The following is a 23,753-nucleotide window of genomic DNA, read 5'->3' on the forward strand; positions in this document are numbered from 1 at the left end:
CAAGTGCAATAGTGTTAGCACATGAAAGAGCAGAAGTACACATACAAGCAGGTAGTAGTATTGCATTTCAGAATAGTGTTTTACTACCATATATGCTGTGAGTGCTTTGCAGATTTGATTGTATCTGTATTTGAATCTCTCAAAGCAATTTCTTCCATGATTTCTTTTATAACAATTTGTAGAACTATTTAAACTTTTTACAAAAGTCTCGAACTAACATATTCCAGAACTGAACTATACATTGTACTGCCTGCAGAGATGTTCCCTGCTGTTTCTTCTGAATAAGCAACCTGCTAGTTTTATTTGATGTCTCCTAGTTCTTATAACAGGAGCTGTAAACAATTGCTTACTCACAGCTTTTATATGCTATGCGTGCTAAAAACCATAATCCCAATTCCTCACCTTTGTCAGTATTTTTACGTACTGAGGTGTCCAGCCCATCTATTTGTTCCTTTTGCTAAAATTTTACTGATCTCAAAGATGTTATAGGTCGTAAGCATCAGCTTCAGGCTTTTTTGAGGGACCTCAGCAACTCTGGTGTAGTCTGGGTAGCTATTAACTACCCCACATCATTAAGACACTCAAAGCATAGCTACTTGGGAAAGAAAGAAGACAGACACCCACACTACACCTTCATATAATAACAATATTAAGCTGTAGAAAGCAGTGTCCTGGAAAATCTGACAACTTTTCTATGCACATGCAGCATTCGCATGAATAGCTTTTCAATCCTGGGATCTTGATGTGTGAAAAGCGTGATATGGAAGAACATCTGTTACGAGCAGTTTATATAAACCTGTATGAGATGCAGGTAATGCATCAGATGACTGGGAGGTAAAAAGCTTCTTAAGAGAGACTTGTGAAGAGTGAGCTGTCTGAGTCCAATGGCTAATAACACAGGGCACTGATTTCTGGGAAGCAGACTGTAGCAGTTGCCAGGGATATTCTGTGAGAGTTGAATTCTGTTGAATGCTGCAGAACCTCTATGCCAAGAGATTTTTTTTTCTCCTTACCTTCCCCAGTACTGTCTGTCAAACTGCCCAACAACAAATTTCAGATGCATGAGATATAGCAAAAACAAGATTTCAGCTCACAGCAATACAATAAAAATGAGAGAGAGATTGAAGCGCTTGATTTTAACTTAATTTACACCTATTTAATACAAAGCAATGCATAGTGTTTGCCTCACCAGAGGCTATACCAACACAGCCTATAAAATAGCATAGGTGGACAGTTAGAAAGAAATACATCCTAGAGTTTAAAAGATAGCAATAACTATGTTTCAAACCATCAGATTCAGAAGTCTTCAAAAGAAAATCAGTTTTAAATATCTTGTCAGATTCTACTGTAACCTGCTACCTCTGACCCCTAAACTTCCAGGTTCACAGTTCACATTCAGCAAACATGTTGATTACTCTGTGGAAATCAATGAGATTTCTACTTATGCTAAGTGGGGCTTAATCAGAGTAAAGTAGCCAAACAGGATCTCTCAAGTAAGCAAATATTTTTTCTATTTTCAAGATCTCACAAGAAGGGCTTTGCTGGATTAAGTCATGCCACTAGAATACTGCACTAGGGACAAAGCTGTTCAGCTTTAAAACAAACCCTGACTCGGTGGTAGTGTCCAAAACCTGTTGCATCATTGTGCTGAAAAAAGTAATGGGTCTCTCTGTGGGTGTGTATATACATATGAATGTGTTTGTGAACAAGCTGATCTACATAAATGTACATGCAGCACTCTTAACCATGAGAAGTATATATGTAAGAAAAACCACACATGCAAGCACATCTACACTGGTGGATGCATACCATCTCTAGAGTCTCTGCATACACAATCATCTAAAAAGAAAGAAGAAAAGAGATGTCTGCAAACATCAAAACAGGTTGTTTAAGCTTGTTATTTGGATATTTCATGACCATCATGTTATAAACAGGTATTCTGTTCCAAGAAGCTGAGCACATTAATACCTATATTCTTCTCCTCCTTCTAGCTAAAAAGAAAAAGTTATACTTGGAAAACAAGCTAAGTATTTCTTTTAAATCAAATTACTCTAGATATTGTTCTATAATCAAGACATTATCTGCTATATTTTTCTAGCCCTGTCTCTACAATCTGTTATTCTTCAATTCCCTTTTTTTTTTTCTGTTCAGTTGGTCCCATTGCCTCCAGACACTTAATTTTAGGGTCATAAAATTTACCTTTTCCATGCTCATGAAGAGTGGTTTTAAGCCAATAATTATAGTTACAATAAATAGTCACTGTTCTGCTTGTTGCTCAGTGTAATATGATGACTCACTAATTACAAATAGTTATTTTGCCATTCATTCAGATGTACAAGCTTTGGCTGGGTTATCTAGTTTCAGGGCAATTTTAACACTATTTTAATGTTTTGTATTTAAATTCACATTACTGGGCAAAATGGAAGGAACTTTTGGGACCAGCTTGGAAAAATGTAATGAATTCAGCTAAAATAAGTATTTATTGGCACATTTTATCTTAATTTTTTTAGGGTTCCCATTCCTCCAAATTTTGTACAATTTTGGAGTCAGACTGAACAGATGAATTACCAGATAGCTCTGGATGTTGAGGCATCAAAATGTAAGACAATATAGAGACCAGAATTTTAAATGTACTTTGAAAAGACAACTTTAAGTAAGGGTCCATCTTCCACAGGTTTGCAGCCCCACTTATTTTCACTTAGTGAAGAAGGAAGAGATTTCCAAAACAATTTAATTTATTCAAATACTGATTTATAGAGAAAGTGGTAGGTGAAAAATATCGAGTTTTAAGCACAAGTTTTAAAGCTAAGATTAATAAATTTTCCAAATGCAGAAAACAGCTGTAAAGCTGGGAACACAAGAAGTAATTTTGTCTCCCAATTATCTGGTTTAACTCTCATAATTTTATGAATACCTGTGTATCAACTGACATATTTAGCAGCATAAGTAGTTGGATAAGTGTTTAGATGTAATGGCATTGACAACTAAATGACTGCTGGGATATTTGATACAGCATATCTTCTGTTGCTGCTGTTGAAAATTTGTTGAAATATGAAGAGTAACATACCCTTTCATGAGTTTCATTTAGATTTGTCCTACATATGTATAGGAAACTTTTATTTTCAAATGATATGATAAGTATTTCTGAGCAGATGACTTGGATAGTTGAACAAGGTCTGTGGTTTTACCTGATACACACATTTTATTCTTCTTGCTCCAGTCTTCCAAGAAGACACTGCTTTATTTTGTAAGATTTTCCTTTTTTTAATACACTAGCATCCAGCTGTAAGCGTTAATTCACTCTTACAGTCAAGCATGTGGACTATTCATTGGCATGGACACGATTATACAAATTCCACTGGTAAATCTAAATATACAGTTTATGTAATTTTCAAGTTCATGTCTTCATATCTTCAAGAAATCCATATTTTATAATATTTTTCTTATTTTTCAAAATTAGTTTTCATATTTTTACCTGAAGCCCTTTTGGGAGGAATATTGAGGTTTCCTGGAATTTATTTTTTCCTTTATTTTATGTACATCCCAAATCTCACTTTGAATATCTTTAATTGCATGGCACTTGGAAGTGCTTTCATCTTGCCATGTGTATAATAAACTTTTCTTGTCCTTTACCTCTGGACTGAAGTCAGTCAACCATAAGATTGGCAAAATGAAGCATGAAATTCACCAAATTCTTTGTTTATTGATCATAGAATTATCACAACATATGGGGAAGAAAACCCTCCCAAACCCGATCAATACATCTTCTTAGAACATTAATTCCACTAAGATGGTTCACCTTATTTTTCAAACCTCTGTTTGAGGGTTGTCTATAGTATATTGCATGACCTTTATTATTAAAGCCCTTTTCCCTGAGTAGAGTTGACTTTAACCACTACTCCTTCTCTATGTGCCAAGTCTATCACTTTTTCTCTGACTGCTTGTTGATGATGATGAGCCATGAAACTATGGATCCAAACATAGCTGGTGTTCTGTCTGTGCTTAGAGAAAACAATTTCATCATCATTATTTTCCATTTAATAAAATACTTGAACTCCACATTATTTTGCTCCTCTCTTGACTCTTCTTCCTTATTTTTGTCCTCAAAATATTTTTGTTTACGTAGCCCACTTGAGCTATTCTACATGCAAATATTCCTATTTAAACCAATGCTACACATATCATTAAATATATTTCCATCATTAGCAAGTATAAACTTTGTGGCTTTTTTCTCTAAAAACATATGCACTGTATAGCTTGTTATTTACATAATTCCTTGCTGGTTTGAGTTATTTTTGAGGGAGACATTTCTATCCTTCTTTTGAAGAAAACTGTCATTATGAATACATCAACAGACTTGAAAGATGCCTCAGTAGTGATTTTCAGTTTTTCTTAACACATTTTTTAAGAGAAAGGTCTTGATTTTTTTCTGGAGAATGCTTAGTCTCTGAGTAGTACTATTCCAAAAAGTCTTCTCTGATTTTCCATACATTACAATGATGCTGTTAGAATTTATCCTTTATTTTCCTTTTCTTTCCTCTCCTTGCTTTACCTTCCTCATTATCAGGATAGAGTAAATATTCATATTTTCAACAGTGTTTTTCAATCTCACTTCCCTGTTTTTCCTTAAAATAGCACAGTTATATTTATTTGAGTGATGAGGTCCATTAAACACAACAGTATGTTCCTTGATTAAACTAGAACTAATACTCTTTCTATTGCAGTTTTTTGTACATTTAAATAATTTTTTGTCTGTATTTTTATTTCCATTCTCCACTCACTCTTCTCATTCCATTCTCCTGCTAACTACTGGCCTGCTTCCAAGCAGGTTTGCTTTCTGAAGTTATATATAAAGAACTGTCTTACTCTTCTTGCTTACTGAGTGGATTCCCAGGGAAACTGTAATGAGAGGAAGGATGTCATAGTTTTCATCTCTCTTCTGCTCTTTGTTATCACTTACGCTGAGTTTGGAAAACCATTCAAAACTTTCCAAACTGCATCAGTGATGGCTAGAGAGCTATACTCCAAATTCTTTCAGGTTTTAAATTAAGCATTGTCATGGAAATTTGACAGGCTGGTAGGGTTTTTTGAGGGGAGAGAGAGAGAATTTTAAATGAAGGAAGAGATTAAACCTGTGTTAATGTATCTAAAAAAATATAAAAAATGCCTGTATCTCAGGAAAAATTAATTTTCCAATGTTTCTCACAGTTACACAGTGATCTAACTGCATTTTATCCCTCTGATATATCTGAAAACAGATCAAATTTTAAATCGCTACCTATCTTGTGTTCTTACCTGGAGTAGGATTCACCTCACCCAGATTCAGAAGAATTCTGAAGTCATTCTACTCTGCAAAAATAAGCACGTCAGTTCAGAAGAAAAGGGTTACCTGCTATTGTTTTCTGATCACTGTATTGAAATTCAGCTTTAGGGTTTTCCTTCCTTTCTTTTCCATCTTTGGATGGTGAAGTTTGACTTAAAGATGTGGGAAAATAATTAAAAATTTTCAAACCTTTTTGATTCACAAGATCTCTACTAATTGTCTATGGCTCAACTGTACTATATGCCTCTATAAAACATATGTCTGTGTGTAAGATCTGGGTTGGGAAATAAGTGGGTTGAGGGTACTGAAAGCTCATCAAAGCATCTCAACATTATTAGCGTCACTTGACCTAGATCCAGAGTTGAGATTCCTTGTGTCTAACAGAAGCCACAGAACTCATGCTGCTGTTTCTGCCTTGTACCACTCCAAAGCACTTGGCTGCTGCTTCTCTTGGTTATGTCTGTCTGAGGTACATGAAAACCATGAAAACTGCTCTAGCCCAATGCAAAGAATGGGTGGCCATGGGATAACAGAACACCATCGGCTGGCAAGATCTCTTATTTGCTCTGTGGTAGGCAGAGCTTGGACAGCATTTGGCTCCTGAGGGTTTATTTTTTGCCTGAACAGCAAGTTTCTGCCTTCTCCAGGGAAGGACAGTGAGCCAAAAGGGAGCAGCCTCTAAGTTCAAACTTCACAGAGGACACGCATGGTTAATTAAGACAGAAAATTTGAGCAGATCTACCAGGAGAAACTCCAATATGTCCAGTTGCTGTAGATCTCCATTGTGCATTTAGAGGTGCTCACTGCTGTCAAGACTGAAGCTTTTCTCATTATGTTGACAGTCAAAACTTTGTGCATTTGAGAACTTGAAACATAGGTACATAAGTATCCACTTTCAGATTTTAGATATATATTTCAGCACCTATAAATGTGAATTACATAGGGCTTGGAGAACTATATTTTCTTTTGGCTCTGATTCATATTGGAATTGATTTAGGGGAGAAGAAAAGAATCATTCAGTCTCAGACAGTTCTTCCACAGTAGAAATAAAATATAGATGACTGTACAAAACTTCCTTATTCAAATGGTCAAAAGAGCTTCATTTTCCTGGCAAAAATCCTGTTTTCAATTACATAAATGGAACCCAAATCAATTTTAATAAGTTGAAATTTAAAGACCTGATCCATCTCTGAAGTAAATGATAGTTACATCACTAGCTCAAAACCTTCATTTTAGCAACCAAAGCAAGTGTTGGAAAGAAGCTTTACAAAGTATCAGCTCATTTCAAGTTTTACTTTGCTGTGCTCTCTTATGGTGCCTGATCAGGGATTCTGCAACTTTATGGATTTCCTTTGTACAGAAGTACTTTGAGTATGAAAGATATTACATAATTTTTACTTCTTTCAAAAGAAAAGAGTATATGTATTTTTCACATGTTCATGGAGCACAGTGAGGCTGGCCTACACACTCAAGCATGAAGATCTCAACTTTCCTTTTTTTTTTAACAAGTAGAGCTATGCTCTTTGAAAAGAAAATTCTAAGTCTCCATTAATATTAATGTTTCCTTTGATATTTAACAGGAATCTCAGAGGTAATAAATTAAATTACTATTTTGTTAAAAACTTCTGTGCCTTTCTGGAACATTCAGCTATACACTCTAAACTATTGGAACTTGCTTTTAGAGAAGTGGTTTATAAGTTTATAAGTTTCTGTACAGGTGTTTGTAGAAAAGGAACAGGAATGATACAGGAATGATATACTAATTTCACTCTGTGACACACTTGTACCTAAGGGGTCTTAATTTCCTGAAAATGAAAGTCAGGCAGATGAGCATAAATGTCTTTGGGTTCCTAGTAGTTACAAAAAACAAGAGCAGCTTGTGCGAGACAGTTCATAGTAAGATTTTATGTTCACAAATCACAGTTTAAAGTGCATATTCTATGAGAAAGGCTTTTCCACAATGACAAATATGTGACAAATATCTTTGTGAACCTGGAAAGGAATTTAAAATTAAAGATCCTAAATAAGATATCTGAACACATCACGCCTTGCCAATTCATCAGATCAGCCATGTTTATCCATCCAGTTCCTTCAACTGCTCCCTTGCTAGGTGAAAATGGTAAATTTACAGCATCTGCAAGGGAACAAACTCTTCCACACAGCCTGCAAACAAATCATTAAATTCATTAATGGCACAAAGTAGATTCTATATGTAGTTATTCTTTATTTGAAGTCCAGGTCAGTCCCTGGTCCTGCTGAAAAAATGTTCTCCTGGTGTGGTGATACAAAAGGACCCCAGACTTACTATAAATAGGCAATGTATAAATGAGAATTCAATTGGAACTCCAGGGGTTTGAAATATTTCTAAGGCCACATATTTAGATATCTAATATAGAATGTAGGATTTTAATTTCAAGCACTTGTAATTCATTTCTTATGTCAAAGTGACCTTCAGAACAATGAAGTACTCTGTTTTGTATGAAATGTATCAAGGTAGAAATAATAGATTAAAAGTGCTGTAATTTAATGTAATTTTAGACTTCTAGTTCCCTCAACATGTTTTGTCAATCTCCCATTCCTCAATTAACCATTAAGATGCAAATAAGCCTTTAAGAGTTGTCTGACAAGCTATTCAACCATCATTAATGCATTTCTGTCTTTATTATTAATGTATTCCTGGAGTATCTTTTACTTCTGAGTTTGTCCCAAATTAAGCTGAGCCACTCCCATACATCTGCTTCTGGGATGTCTTAGAAAGCTGAGTAGAAGACTTTATTTCCTTGAGTATCTTTGTGATAGTTATCACCTATCTACAAAACAACAAAAGGAAGGGACCTTTTGCAAGTTTCCAAGTGGACACACTCTCACATTTTCTCTGTCTGTGGAAATGAATGCACAAAAAAGCACAATAGTCTTAGAATAAGTGTGCATTTTCTTCATAACTAACACCACTTAAATCTGGGATATGTAAGTATTTAGACTATATGCCCTAGCATTTGCAGATCATTATGATATTATTCTGAAGAGAGATAATGGAAATAACCAAAATTTCCTATGGTATATTTTGGCTTTAGTAACTTGTCTTTATAAAAAAGGAGGGTGGGAAAGCAGATGATAATTGTTTCCTAGAATCAGCTTATTCTTGTATTCAGATGTTGAGGTCATAATATAAGATTAAAGAACATAAACAGAATTTATGAAAAAGAACTTGTTTGTTCCTCTAAGTTTGAAATTAAAAGATCAAAACACTACCTCAAGTAGACACTTAGTACATAAAAAATGCATTACAGCACTTGTTTATTCTGAACAGTTGAAATTCAACAAAGACACCCCAGGTAGTGCTTTTGTTATATATCTCTAACTTCTAAATTCTGTACAGTTAAACACAATTTCAATCACTGATTTACAAAAGCCATTTTGACCTGCAGAAAAGATTTATTTTTCAATACAGAAATGCCTTACACTGATAAGAAGACAGCTTCTACATCTCGAATTTCAGTTATGATGTAGCTCATTACATTAGCACAAAGAACTCAGGAAATATATTACTGAAGTGTATTCAGCCATGGCTACAGTTTTGATAGTGCCTACCCTGTAGAAGATCCATCATTCAAGAAAGGTCTAAAGGGACAAATTTTAATAAAATTAAATTCTTAAAATAGAGGCACACTGTTCTGCATCCTAATATTGGATGCAGAAATGCAAAGGAGCACCAAACTGAGCACTCTTGAGCAATCAGTATTTTTAGTCATGCCTTGTAGATGTAACAAGCAGGCTTAAGAAAAGCATATTTAATGCTTTAGGGTTCATGGACATGATACAGTATAACATTTAAAGCTGTTCACTTCATTTGAAAGGTTATAAGACAAAATATATTTGGGTATGCTTCAATGAAATAGAGTTAATTTGAAAATAGTCATTAAAATTTAGGGTTGATTTATAATAAATAATAAGTGTACATAGAATGGTGTGTAATTTAACCCTGTTTAAACATCCTAAGCTTGGGTTAACACAGAATGTTACTGCATCAGAAACTTTCTTTTCTGCAGAAATGAGAAATTATGATGATTGTTGACTGAGCTAGCATATTAATATATTTTTTCCAATATCAAGTAAAATTTTTCAGTTTAAAACCTGCTTTATATAACATAAAATAAAGACTAACCTCTTATTTGCAATAGCAAAATTACATTTAAAAACATATGTATAAAAATATCTTATTTAGCCTTGGAATGCAACACTTTTTAGCAAAGTGTTAGAAAATAGATTCTGATTACATGTACTGATTTCCCCACTCAGAGTCTTCATGAACTATGGTGTACAATATTGTACCATAGAGAGCCTCATTTGGTGGTGTTGTCCTGAATATACACAGCCAAACTATTTCACTTAATACAGGTTGGTTTTGTACTGATGGAATTCTGTATTTTTTATGCTGTGGAAAACATAGCATTCTTTTTATATTCTCTTCTTTTGTGCAGCTGAAAAGATGCAATATTAGATGCTGAGCAGAAATCCTTATCTCAAAGTCATTAAATGGAAGTCTAGGGGTTGGAGAACCTTGTCTGTTTATGTGTGATACTCTGGGGTCTTAAATGTTGTTCTGGAGGAAGGAAGGAAGGCAACAAATTAAAATAGCTGTTGCAGTTAACCTTAAATCAGGTCCTAAATTCACTGCAGTGTATTATGATAGCTTAGACAAATGTAAGATGTAGCTAAATGTTAGTATGGAAAGAGTGAATAAAAAGCTTTTCTCACTAAGTAAAATGAAAGTTTTCTCTTCTACCTTTCTTTCTCTATTACATATTTATATTTGTACATAAAGGCACACTCAATCCTTAGTGAAAAGCACAAAATATGTGCAATATATTAGCAACAGTTATGCTATTATTATAGAGTGGAGTTTGAAATAAATTTATTTAAATACTTGAGATAATTCTTTTATATGATATACAAAACTCTCTCATAAATCTTGCCAGCAGAAGCTAACACAGATGGCCAATCTGTTCATCAGGTAATACATGCTTGTGCATTTTGTTGTGGCTCTGCATGCACATCTACAAAATCTGTCAAAATATCCAGTTTTGCAAATACATCATGGTAAACTTGTCTTCCTTTATTCTTCACATTTTTTTCTCCACTTTTTTTCTCCCACACTTTTCTTGATTTAACTTTGGTTTCTTTTGTTGGGAAGAAGTGTCATGCACTATATCATGATCTGTGATTTCCAAATTAGAATGACTGGTCTCATCTAGGAACTTTGTTACACATGTGCAAAAAATGTGTCTTTTAACAATCTCTCACAAAACATGTTTAACATGCCTTCTCTGTGAAAAAAAAAAATATTTTCAACCCAATCAGATTCATTTTTAACTGATCAGATTAATTGCAAGGACAGTGTTTGACTCATGTGACTCTTTCATGCTAAATAACTCTTTTTAGAGGTCCCATGCATGTGTACTACTTTTACAGGTTACTGTTACAAAAGATGTGGGAGATATAAGGTAGAGTTGGATGATCTAGGAAATGGTTAAATATCTATTGCAAAACAAAATGGGGATAAAAATGAATCATCAGACTGAAATTTTCAGACCGATATTTAGTATTGTTGCAGTACCTTTTAAGCAGTGTATGACATCATTAGAATGATGAAATGTAGAAAAATGCCTGTGTGTTTAAAAAAATAGATTAGAATTTTAATGGAAATGAGAGATGAAAAAAAAGCAGGAGGACTGGATGACAAGCTTTTATGAGAATGATATTGAGGATGAAGGAAAAGACACTAAAAATATCTTTGCTGACACAGCATAGCTGTTTTAGAGAGAAGCTGAGGGTATTGAAAAGAAATCAGGTAATTTCTGGATAGTGCTAGAGAGCTGCAGGCTGTTAGAGAAAGTAAATTGGCAAATGTTTTTACAGCTATGCAAAGGTAGGAAGAAGGTTAGAATTTTAATATGAAAGGGTACTTGCTGGAATAGTTCCACAAAAAAAAAAAAATCCCACAATAAAGCAAAACTAAACAAAAAAAAAAACAAAAAACCCCAAAAACAACATAAAACCCTGAAATGACAGATTTACATGACTCTTGAAGAGAAGCCCACTGTTTCAGTATTAAATTATTTTCTTTCTTCAAATTAGGGTTTTCCTTGAGAATTACACACAAAATTGAGCAACGTCATTCAGGTGGCAAAGCGTAAGGGTACTGTGCATACACTGTACAATCCACTCACTTGATCGTATATTCTATATACAACCAGAACTTGCAGCACATTTTACAGACTGTCCTCATGACTTGCTCCCTGGGGGATATAGTCTGGATCGAACACAGAATGCTAATTACCATTGTTTTAACATCTTCTCTATTTTTTGTTGTACTGAGCTATGGAGCAAGGCTGTGTCATGGTCTAGACAAGGGGTCTGCATGGTGGGTGGGGAACTGGCTGACAGGCTGCACCCAGAGGGTGGTAGTAAATAGCTGCTTTTCAAACTGGCAGTCTGTCACATGTGGGGTCCCCCAGGGAACCAAATGGAGCCCCATGCTGTTTAATGTCTTCATAAATGATCAGGATGAAGGGATCAAATGTGCTCTGATGTCGCTTGCTGATAATACCAAACTGGGTGGGGAAGGGGACACTTCAGGAGGGAGTGGCACCCTGCAGGAAGATCTGGATAGGCTGGAAGAGAGGACTAGCAAGAACCTTATGAATTTTAACAAGGACAAGTATAAGGTCTTGTGCCTGGGAAGACATAATCCAGGAGAGTATCTCAGGATGGCATCTACCCGTTTGTGAAACAGTTTTATAGAAATGGACCTGGGGATCCTGGGGAACTACAAGTTCAATGTGAGAGGTGTGCTGCAGTGGCAAAGAAAGCCAGTAGGACTTTGGGGTGCATAAACAAGAGCATCGCCAGTAGCAATTAAAAAGCTACTTTATTATCCCCTTCTGTGCTTGTCAAGCCACACCTGGAAATAGGGTGCTGGATTTTGATTCATGCTAGGAAAACAAGATGTGGACAGGCTGGAGACGGTCTAGAGAAGGACCAAAAAGATGATCCAAGGATTAGGATGCTGGCATGTGGGAAAGGCTGAGAACTGGGTTTGTTCTGCCTTGAGAAAAGAAAGCTTAGGGGAGACCTTATAATCTTTCAGTTTTTAAAGTGTGGCTACAAAGAAGATGGAAACTCCCTTTTTACCAGGAGTCACATGGAAATGATGAGGGGTAATGGGCACAAGTTACTCCTGGGGAGATTCTGATTTGACACAGGAAGAAAGTTTTCCACAATGGGAACAATCAGCCATTGAAATAATCTCCTCAGGAAAGTGGGCAGCGTTGGACACCTTTAAGATCCTCAAGGACACTTTTAAAATCCAGCTGGCCAGTGTGCTGGGCCTTAATGAACATTTGATTGACCATGCAGAGATGATTAGAAGTTTATTTACTTCAAACTTGTGAAGGGGTTTTTGCAGTGATGAGAGAGGGAGACTGGAAAACTGAAGTGATGGATCACACGGCCAACCATAGAAGTACTCAGTAGTCAGTGTAATATCAGAATCTCTGATTCTCAGATCCATTTCTAAGTTTTTGAGAGGAAATTAAATCTAAAACCAGTTTTTTTTCCCCCCTTCACTTCCTCTCTACCTCTCCTCATTGCTTCCTTCTTCCTTGAAAAATAATAATCTATTGGAGCCTCAGCAAATTCAGTAGGTTATTGAAATTATAAAATACAAGGGAGCAAGGAGACATGTTCTGGCCAAAAATGTCTGAAATATTTTATAAAACACATTTGCTACCTGGAAAGTTTATTAATTTTTGTGTTATGAAATTTGATTTCTTTTATTGTATGCATGCATACCTGTGTTAAATATGCATGTGTGTGCATTCACTTTTAATGTGCAATTTTGTACATTTTCCTTTACCAAGAAAGGTCTAGATTATAGTTTTTTATCCTATTTCGGTCAGAGGTTCAGGTTTTTGTTCAGAAGCTAAGTCTTCTCCTTTCAAACAAATAAATCTTCAGATTCACTCATTTAGTTTGAGAGTTTTTCTAATTTTGAAAGGTACAAAGTAATACTTTATGGTAATAGTTATATCTAAATATACTCATTGAGTTATAGTTATACTAGGCATATATGTTTATATAATGAGAGGAAGAATAAGACTCAAGACAATAACAAAATTAAGGACTTAGAACTTTTGAAAAACTAATACATACAACAGAACACAAACCAGTTAGGCCAGTGGATAGGAAATAATAAAATATATTGTTTGAATTACATGAAACAGGAATACACCTTATAATTCCCATTACCAAATGGAGGAATTATGGTGAAAAAACCTATTGAAACCATTAAACCAGTTTGTAGCTGCATATATAAACAAGACCTTAGGATGAAAGAGCAAAGGTAGGTAACAAAAATTATTTCTGTGCAAGGAGTTGATTATTTTTAATACTTATTTAGAATAATATGTTTCATTCTTTCTATTCACCTTACCACAAGGATATTACTGCTCTGAAAAAAAAAAAAAAGATAATATTATAGTTCAGCAGTCCATATAGTAGTGAAAATTGTGGATTTATTCTCTATAAGTGATCTAAATTACGGCATGCAGAGTAATGAAGTTTTAATATCGTGAAATATCAAACAGTTCAGACTGAAGAAATAGCAAAAAATAAATGGAGCAGTCAAAAAGAGGAAACATGCAGAGAATACTTAGGTAGAGAAAAATATGAACTGAGACACCAGATAGATCAGTGAAGCAAAAAAAAAAAAAAAGGGGGAGGGGGAGGAAGAAACAGCCAGAGATATTTTTAAGGAATATATTAAAGGACACAAAGAAAAAGTTGGAATGTGAGATTTAGATAAACCTAAAGGAGATATTACTTTTGACCTTTTATGCGTATTGTGCGTTTACTGCTTAGCAGAGAGTACCTAGATTGACTTCATTGTCTGCTTTTAAAATATGATTTGTCAACAACTGTTTTATGAGAACCACTTGTCCAAAAGAACAACAAATTAACAATTACAGGCTCACTGGCTGTCATGCATTTTACTTAGAAAACATTTTTACTATTGAAAGTGGAAAGTTTGACTGTAACGGTACCAGAGGGGTGGGGCGGGGAGGACTGCAGGAAAATTAGGTCAATTCAGTATTATTTTAAACCACATGGGAATTAGAGAGGCCATAGTAACAGTATGCATCTGAGCAAGTAAGGAATTTTAAAGTATAGGCACTTAAATTTAGGTAGGATGAATTCTACTGCAGTGACTTGAACAATTTTTTTCTCAGGCCGGATTTTTTCTTTGATCCAGATGTCTGGATCAAGTTTGGGTTGCACTCTGGGACCTTATGTCCTTCTTAATTTGGACTAAATTTATTTTTTAATCTCATCAGAAGTCACCTCGAGATACTTTCAATAGCATTGTACCATTTCAATAGATGGAAATTAGGGGAAAAATAAAAATTATGTTGCAAGGAGGAATGTCTGTTAAAGCAGGGTAAAAACAAAGGAACTGGAAAGCATTAGGAATGCTGTAGCATTAACACAAAACAAGGGAAAAATATGTTATATTTGTGAAAAGCAAGGCCATTGCCATGGAAAAGAAAAATCTGAAGAATTCTTGAGATAATTTAAAAAAAAAAGATAAATACAGTAGCTGCAGTGTATTTGTATCAGAGATCAAACACAAATAAAGGAGCGAATGAGATTACCTGGCATTTGCAACTGCTTACAAAAACTTCAGGGAGTATGCAGAAAGTGACCAGTGCCATTTAATTAATCTCTGTGCTGGTAATTCCTTCTACTGAATGCTGAAATTTATTTCCAACACTGAACTCCAGAAGAATTCTCTTCTTTTTTCTTGGTCTCAAAAGCTTCAGGTGTACTGAAAGAAAAATGAAGGATCTCTTTTCGTCAGGCTCTGAGAATGGCAGCATTAGAACAGTAAGTATAGTTTGTCCTGAGGCAGACCTTGTGCCTTATTACATGAAGCTAAGTATTCACTTTTTAGAGTAAAATGACAGCAATTGCCTTCTTACTTCTGAGTCAGAGCTTTGGACTTGATTAAAACAAATGGAAATGTGGTGTAAAAATTAAACAGAGGCTTGTGTATGTATGCGAATTTTTGTTAATCAGATCTCACACAGGCTCTTATATCAGGGAAGGTTCCTTTTTTATTCTGTGCAGTATAGATAATCTCTTCTTCTAGGCAATATTTTCTTTGGCTCTCAGCTTGTTGTTAGTGCATAGAAAAGTGGGTGATCTATATGAGCAAATCTCTAATATGAGAATGAAGTTCCTGCATAAATTGCCATTTTTATACCTTAGCATATCTCCTCAGAGATGCAAGGATTTCTCAAAGCTCTTTATTGACAGAAAGTAAATTAGGAAATTACCTTGAAAAATAGTATTGCGAATCATTTAAAAGTGCACAGAAAACAAGTATGTGATCTCTGTGAACTCACAAATCACAGCAATATATAAGGTTTTTATAATAAAAGTAAAGTTTAAATAAAATGAATACAATAAGTCAATAAATTGCTCATTTAAAAAGTATTGGGTTATGATGGATTTCATTCCCACCTGTCTGATTTTAAGAGATTATGTTGATTGGGTGTTTTTCTACTCTGTAACTCTTAGTCAGCTCTATAGATAGACCTGCTTGTCATATGGTGCTTATTTCAGTAAACCATTATATTTCCTCTTACTCTAACATTCCTTTCTGCCTTTGAATTTCAGTAATATTGAATGGGCAGGATTACTTGTAGGACTTTTAAATTAAAGGTTTGAAATAGATATCTGAATATGAATGGTTTCTATTCATTGGCAAAACTATTTTCTAGTGATTTATTTGTTAACTTTCTGGATATTTAATATAAAAGATTTTGAAAGGTATGTTTGTTAATAGGTATATATTTGACAATATCTTTGTATGTGTATTAGACAAAAAACCCAGTCGTTTCTCTGGGAAAAAAAAAAGTTATATGTATATAATCCTTGTAGTCTAACTAACTGGTAAATGTGAGCATGTACTGCAATTTACAGAATTTGGAGAATTCTGATGTCATCTACCCCTTTGTTCACAGCATGAAAATGGCTTATTAAGCATAATGCTATGCTATCATGCTTCGTCTGCTGCCTCTAAGAAGAAAGCAGGCAAATATAGAATGAATTGTACCCAGCCTTCAAAAAGAACTACTTCCAGCTAGAGAAGTTACTCTCTAGAACCAATGACACAGATTTTTTCCAAAGAGCACTCAGTGGCTTCTGGTTAGGCACCTAATTGGAATAGCCAAGTTTTTCAAAGACAGGTTCTTGCACCCTGAAGACTTCTGTAAATGTGACCACTGAATTTTGATTCCCTAGTTAGAGCTGCTCTTTTGTGAAAAGCTGCAGTGCTGAGGGGGAGGGAACAAAATGACTGAGGGAGAAGAAATCTTGTGCACTGAGATACTGAAGTCATAAAAATCATGTCTATATAGCAAAAAAGTTTCAATGGGATTCAGAAGTAGACTAAATTGTCCTTCAAAGAGGACGCATTATTTCTGTTCATATTGGTCCTTTTGTGCTTTCTGTCCTCTCAAATTGAACCTTTTCTGTTCCCCTGGGTTACAGATGTGAAAAATACTTAAATACCTTTACTTAAAGGTTCAGATTATAGAGATAAAATTGAATCTGATGATCTGACCAGATTATGTCTGTATGACATATCACTGCAATAAAACTAATTTGGCAAGGGAATGATTGGTATGTTGGTTGTGAATGGAGTCAAGAGTCTGTTTTAACTGGAAAAAAAAAAGGTAATATGGCTAATTTTTAAGCTGCTAAAACACTGAATAGGATGCCATTTATCAGTTCTGACCTTTAAATATGGAGGTTTATAAGCATGCCAATGACAGCGCTATCCAATAAGTAGACTACATCCTGAAAGCCAAATTTCAAAGAGCAGCTAGTCTTGGGTCATCCTTTCAATTGCTCTTCTTGTATCCCTTTCCCTCCTCAATCAGAGTTTTAAAGAGATGTCAAACTCCTTCTGAATGACTCAACTAAATCTACCATTTCACTCACTACTCTTTTGAGACAATATACTTATCACTACATAAAAAGCATACTCTAAAGAAAAAACAACAAAAAACCAATAAACTACCAAGTGTACTAATTTCTTTTTATGAATATGGAAAACCAGTATTGCAGTGTAATAGATAAATTTGGCAGCATTCCATCAAAGAGTTCAAACTATTGGCAAAAACAGACCACTATCTGTCTGATTCGATTATATCCACTTCATTTTTTCTGTGCTGCTATAGACTGCATCAGTGTTATCTGATGCTTCAGGGAGTGAACCACACTGCCTGTTCCAAGCCACTGCAGGCAATGGGAACACACAGAATGTTTTTTGGTGTCCCAGAAATGCTTCTGCACACACACACACACACACACACAAAAAAATTGTTGTGGCGCTTCTATTTCTATAGACACCCTTTCCCTCTGGACAGAGACAAATACAAAACTGCTTGGAAGAGGCAATTTTATAATTTAACTTATAAAGTTTTAGTTGTTTTTTTTTTTAATTTTGCTTTAGACAATAAAATTAGGTCCCAATTCACCTTTACTGAAACCAAAACAAATTTCTTCCTTCTCTATACTTTTATTTAATCAACCTCTCTTTTTCTCTCTCTCTGGAAAAATATAGGACTTTCAACCACAAATTAATTCTTACTTAATTTTTCTTGATTACTTAATTTTTCTTGATTTGGCTTCTGATGCTGTTTGCTGAACAGCATTAAATCATAAGGAAGGAGACTGCATACTGTAATTTCAATCCTCTTCAGAGTTCAATTTTCTTCAAAACTATATAGATGTTTCAATAGTTTTCTTTCTGATGACTTCAAGATCTGTGTTTTCACCTTCTCCCTTAAAAATTTATTCTCTTCATGTTAATTTAAGGCAAAGAAATACACATCCTATAGGTCCCTGGCAGTTTTCAGCAATTAGTTGGACTACATATGCTTCTGACTTATGCAAAAAATTACTGTTGAAAACAATTAAGTTTTAAATAAAAAACTTAAGCTTTGCAGATCAGGGTTTGTTTTGATTTTTAATTTTGTATTGTTTATTTTCTTGTGAAGTCCTGCACTCACAGATCTTATAAAAGTTTAAAGAATATAACAACAAAAAAGAAAATGATTAAGCATCTTGGTTATTCATCTAAATTAACATGTACACATTATTTTTGTGAATATTTTATTCTTCATGCTTTTATATGTTTGGGGTTTTGAGTGTTTTTTTGTTGTTTTAGTTTTGTTCTTTTTGTTTTTTTCACAGTGCAGAAAAAAAGATGCCATCATAAAATACTTATTTGAAAAGACCTTGCAGAGACAGCACCTTTTTTCACCAAGATATTCTGTGGTGTATGCTAACAACTGAGCAACACACTGTGACTCTCCTAGTACATGTAATCATGGATTAATTTCCCATCCTGTGCCAGTCATGAGAAAAACCCAAAAGCCCAGTCAGTGCATCCTACCACTGTAGGATAGTAGGCCTATCCTCTGCTTAGCAAGGTCAGTGCTGATTATTGCAAAACTTAGACAACCTCTTAGTTGGTGTGGAGCTCTGCACCTGTACCTCAGTGTTTAAAACTGATTATTAGCAAATACCATGTTACTTATTGAATTTTGTTTGCAAAGATGTGAAGTAAAAATAGGGGGTATTTTATTTAGCTAACCTGCAGATGTAGGTTAACTCATTCTTCTTTGGTTTCTCACACCCAGCAGCAGGACTCTGAAATCTGGATATGTCCAATATGTTTGTGGTACTGTTTGCAAGCCTGCTATAGGCCCATACATTTAATAAAAAACATAATTTTAAATTTTTTTATTATCATAGATACCTATGGTTCCATATTCTTTGCAGATGTACATATCTTATAACTAATGACTGGGACAAATCATCATTTTCAGGGTATTTGTTGCACAGATCAAAACCTAAAAAAATATTTTATTAGGTCTCAATGGACTGTATCAATAGATTTGTTCTTAGGATATAAATAAAGAGATTAAGATAGATTTTTCATCTCAAATATGTAGTGGCTATTCAGCAGATGATGAGACAAAGATCATATGCTGAAGATTTTGTCTTCCTGGTGCTATCAAGAGATGTTACATCAAAGAACACAGAATAAAGCTCTGGTTTCCATAATTTGTAAAAAAAATAATTTAACAACTTTAAAATTTTAGTCGCTACTCCTGCCAATCCTCTTAAACAGTACAAGGGTCCTGGCCAAATTCCACCTTCAATGTTTTTCCTTTCAAATTTCTGGATTATTTGGAATAAAAAGCTAAAGAATGAAAAAAAAAAACCCTGACTGAGATTTGCTGTTGGTCAGCTAGACAGGACACCTTATAATAAAAGACAGATATGAAAAGAATATACTTTTATTATTTTTTTATTTTATACTTTTTATACTTTATATAAAAGAAAATATACATGCTTCAATGTTTGAACTCATCTAGGCAAAATTTATTCTAGGTGAGAGACTGTATTGTGTCTGTCAAAATATAAGAGCATTTAAAGATTTTATTTAAGAGACTTTTTTCAGTATGTGATTCAGCATGTAAGATTGCAGTTATTTGGTGGAGATTTTTATACCAGATATAATTTAGTCTTTCTTGATGTAATAATCTATATTTTAAGGAATATTGGAGAGGTAAAAAAAATATAATGGGGTTTGGGGTTTCTCCAGTCTATATATGGAATTTTAACCCCAAAAATATGCACGACTCTTTATGCTATATAAAATTGATTGTTTGATGTGTTGAAGAATATTCATGGCACATTTAAGCACATTGAAGGCTCTCAGTTGCATAAGAATTACACTGAGACGTTTTGATCTAATCACGAAACCTTCACTGGTCCAAAAGACAGAGGAACTGGGCCAGCATTAAATGTTAGAAATATGACCATAATATGATGGGTATTGCTCCAATGTCAGAAGTAATTGACGGAAAGCTTTGGGAGTTTACTCGTATTTTATATTTTGATGATTTCCAGACTTATTTTATGGGGTCTAAAAGAGAATTTTATGGGGTCCAAAAGAGCTTTTGGAAGCTCAGAACACAGTGAACATCTGGGTTTTTTTTTTTTTTTTGCTTTCTAGCTTGGGGTTGTTTCAGTTTATTTTGTTTTGGTTTTGTTTATTTGTTTTCTTGTTGAGGTCTATACTGTTACTTAGAGAAATAGGGCAGAAGTAAAATTGCTAATACCTTTTTCATAAGCACATACCTACTTGGTGATTTTTCAAGAATGTATACATTCATGTTTAGAGTGACTTGAATGAGTTTTTTGGGAAATTTAAGGGAGACTGTTGGGACTGTTGGAAAATATGTTAATAATAATAAGGACATCAAAAAGTATTCCTCTATGAAAAACAAAGCTTTTCAATAAGGAAAGGCCATCTATGATTAGTTTTTCCACTGGAAATTATATTTTCTTTAAAAAAAGGATGTTTTAGGTAAAGGAAAGAAAAAGTTTAATCAGCAAAAGCCAAGCTTGAATTTTCACAAAATTTTAAACTTTTGAATTGAAACAGTAAGTTGTTGGGGTTTTTATCTTCCCAACTTATTTGATTAAAAATCTGTTCCTCCTTCACCTGTATTCACGAATACTCATTAATATGAGTATCCTTTTTCCAATAATGCATTTAAAATAATAATAAAAACCCCATACTAAAAAGTGTTAGAATTCAAAGTGTTCTGAAAATTTCACTCAACACCAAAGGAAAGGTGGGAAAAAAAACCCACCAACTTCTCAGAAGTACAACAAGTGCAAGACCAAGTGCTTGTTTAAATAGAGTATTGAAAGCAATAAATAGAGTATTTGAAAGCAAAAAAAAAAACCAAAAAAAAACCCCAAAAACTCCTTATAAGGAACTATGAGTGGATGTTGTCTATAAATCTTAATTTTAATATAAGACTATTCCATTAATTCAGTCAAAAACCTCTTGATTCTGTTTTAGCACTTCTAATCAGCTGGGATGAGGAGACCCTTCCTGGTCTGTGTAAATGAGTTTCAAAATGCTTTTCTTTCTTAATATTTCCTTATGGTTCTTTTTGAAGCAAGAATAATGTCAGATATATTTTCACCAATTAGAAATACCAATCAGTGTCTGATTCAAAGGAAAGCTAAGAAAATGTGAGGTCTGAAGACTCTGGACTTGTTCCAGCTCTGCACACCAACAAGTAGCTCATTTTTAGCATGCTGGACAAAGCACTCCTTTCATGAATAAACAGTCTGTTACACCCTCCCCCGCTTCCCTAGCTGAAAATTCCCTAACACATCATTTTCACTGACTGTTCAACACAGTGCTATGTCATGATGGATGCAGAGAAACCATAACTAACTTCTTTTATTATAACTTCTTGTCTGTCTGCAACGTGAGCTACCATATCTGTAAAGATTATTTTGACGAATGCTGGGGAAAAATCTTTAACTGGTGCCTCACTATACCTCTAAATGATAAATAGGATACACAGGCAATGCAAAACCTCACAGTAGACTCACAGATTTAAAAATAATTTTGAGGTTATGGAATTCATTGTCCCATGGAGGTAAAGAGAATTTAAAAGACTGTGACTGAAAAGCTGATCAAATCAAAAAATATTTTCTTTTTCTCATTGAAAGAGAAAAAGATCTGGTCATTCTTATAAGTTGGACAGGAACTGCAACAAAACCTGAGAATGTAATCAAAAGCCAACAATTTTATAGCAATGATATTGATGTTTTTCCCAGGAGTACAACAAGGATTGTGGCTCTATTTTATTTGTTGCTGAGCAAACATAAAAAGTACAGACTTTGCTGTCATGAGCTTACAAATGAACGTGTATTTCTTTTCATTCCTGTATACTGTTATGCATATTTTTTTAACTGAGCTACTTGGTTTTTTCTTTTACAACCAAAGAGAAGGAATTAACCATGTAAATAGGCACGCTGAGAGTAAGGATACCATTTAGCACAAACCTTAATCACTGGAATTGAACTCAAAATAAGTAGCTTGCTATCTTGAATAACATTCACAAAAGAGTAATTCTTTCTCTGCATCACTACAAAATCTGCAGTCTACATATTCTTTTAGATCTTTATAAGCTGTATGCATCCCTTCTAAGGATTGTAGAGAGTAGAAATGCTTTGTCTGCAGTTTCTGAGCACCTGGCTTATCAAGTGAACTAAGAAAAGATTCATGAACTAAGAAAAGATTCATGACCTCTGCTCCACAGGGGAGGGTATTGCATAGTAATGTGATCAGCTAATGTCAGTCATATCCTCCCCCAGATTTGGTCAGATAAAGAAAGACATCTTACATATAAAAACTACAAATATAAAACAAAACCCGTGCTTTTCTCTCTGTAGATCAGAGAAATGTACTAAAAACTGTCCTCTAACAACAGCATGAAGAAAAATACTCAAACACCAAGATTCATCAAATTAAATTTCCTGTGCAGCTTTATTTTCAGAGGACTGATATATGCTTTTTGATACAAACTCTAATTATATAGCCTTTTTTTTTTTTTTGAGAAAATCCTTACAATGGAAAAGAAGGGAGTTTATGTAAAGAATAGGTAGTTAGCCAGTCGGCCAATTATTTTATAACCTCACCATTAAGAACATCACCCATACCTTATGTACAGGACATAATTTCAACTGAACACTGAATTAAAAAAAAAAATTACTTCTGGGACATTTCTGTGGTGCACATCACTGTGGTATCAGAGTAACCAAGAAACATTATTTTGCAGACACAATATCACTTTCAGGAAGGATAAAACAATTACATCTGTCTGAGATGTAAGGAGCTTAATGCCAGAATATTCAAACATCTATTAGCTTTGGGTGATCCCACTTGATGTGCCTATGGTCCAGATTTTCAGTATATTTGGCATTTCATAAAATTTTCTCTGTTCAAAGAGCAGCTCCAGCAGACTTTCTCTGTGGTTCCTTTTTCTGTTCTGCTCTTTTTGCACTTCTGCTCCTTTTACTCCTATTTTAATGCTGTCAGCACCTCTCTTCTTCTTGGCCCCTCTCACTTCAGTTTGTCCTTTTCTCCTTCCCACCCACACACTGCAGCTTGCTTACTAGTAAGAAGATGATGAACATACTATCAAAATGACTTTTGGCTAGAGAAAAAGCATCAATGAACTTTTGCTGAGCTCCATGAGAGCTGCTCAACCTATGCCTCTTAGAGATATAATAGACACTGCAGTCTGGCCCCGAGGGTGAGTAAACACTGAGTATTTTAATGCTGGACAGCACCTGACCTTGGACAGCACCTGAGTCCCATTGGTAGTAAGTGTCCCTTTCTCAACCTTTACCATTTTCAGGTCAAAGTACTGACGAATTTGGTGGGCTCTGTTACAACGTACCAAAACGATGT

Source organism: Agelaius phoeniceus, chromosome 2, assembly GCF_051311805.1.
Source record: "Agelaius phoeniceus isolate bAgePho1 chromosome 2, bAgePho1.hap1, whole genome shotgun sequence".
NCBI classification, from domain to species: Eukaryota; Metazoa; Chordata; class Aves; order Passeriformes; family Icteridae; genus Agelaius; species Agelaius phoeniceus.